A 714-nucleotide genomic window follows, 5' to 3' on the forward strand; every position below is an offset into this window, starting at 1 on the left:
CTCGGGTCAAATCTCGGGTCAAACCTCGGGTCGAATCTCGGGTCGAATCTCGGGTCAAACCTCGGGTCGAACCTCGGGTCAAATCTCGGGTCAAATCTCGGGTCAAACCTCGGGTCGAATCTAGGGTCAAATCTCGGGTCAAATCTAGGGTCAAATCTCGGGTCAAATCTAGGGTCAAATCTGACCCCTTTACTAAATCTCTATATCTTAAATATGAGTTTCTTTTTAACCAAATTACCATAAACACGGGTCTGGGCTCTTTCATTCCTCTGATCTTAACTATTAGTCAAAAATGACTTGTTAACAAAATTCATTCATGTCGTTTTATTACATATTTTATTCAGATTAAAATGAACATATTTAGGTAATTTTACTATATATTTTATTATATTTTATTCAGAATAGAGTGATAAAGCACATTTCATTACATTCTCTCTGTACTTTTAAATGCACATAACAATGAACTTATTATGGTCTGTTTCTGGTTATTTTAGGAATATTTGCTTTAGGTTTATTATGAATAATCAGAAATTACACAAAGTTTTTTTGTATAGTTGCTGTCAGGACTCCACGCTGCACTATCTACCTCTACGTTATATTTTTATATTTTTATATTTAATATTCTTATATTTAATATTTTGATATTTCGTGTTGACGCTGTACAGGTGTTGCTTCAGTCTCGTTGCTCAGGTGTGTAATGACAACAAAGGCTTT

This window comes from Etheostoma cragini, unplaced genomic scaffold, assembly GCF_013103735.1.
Source record: "Etheostoma cragini isolate CJK2018 unplaced genomic scaffold, CSU_Ecrag_1.0 ScbMSFa_321, whole genome shotgun sequence".
In the NCBI taxonomy this organism is placed as follows: Eukaryota; Metazoa; Chordata; class Actinopteri; order Perciformes; family Percidae; genus Etheostoma; species Etheostoma cragini.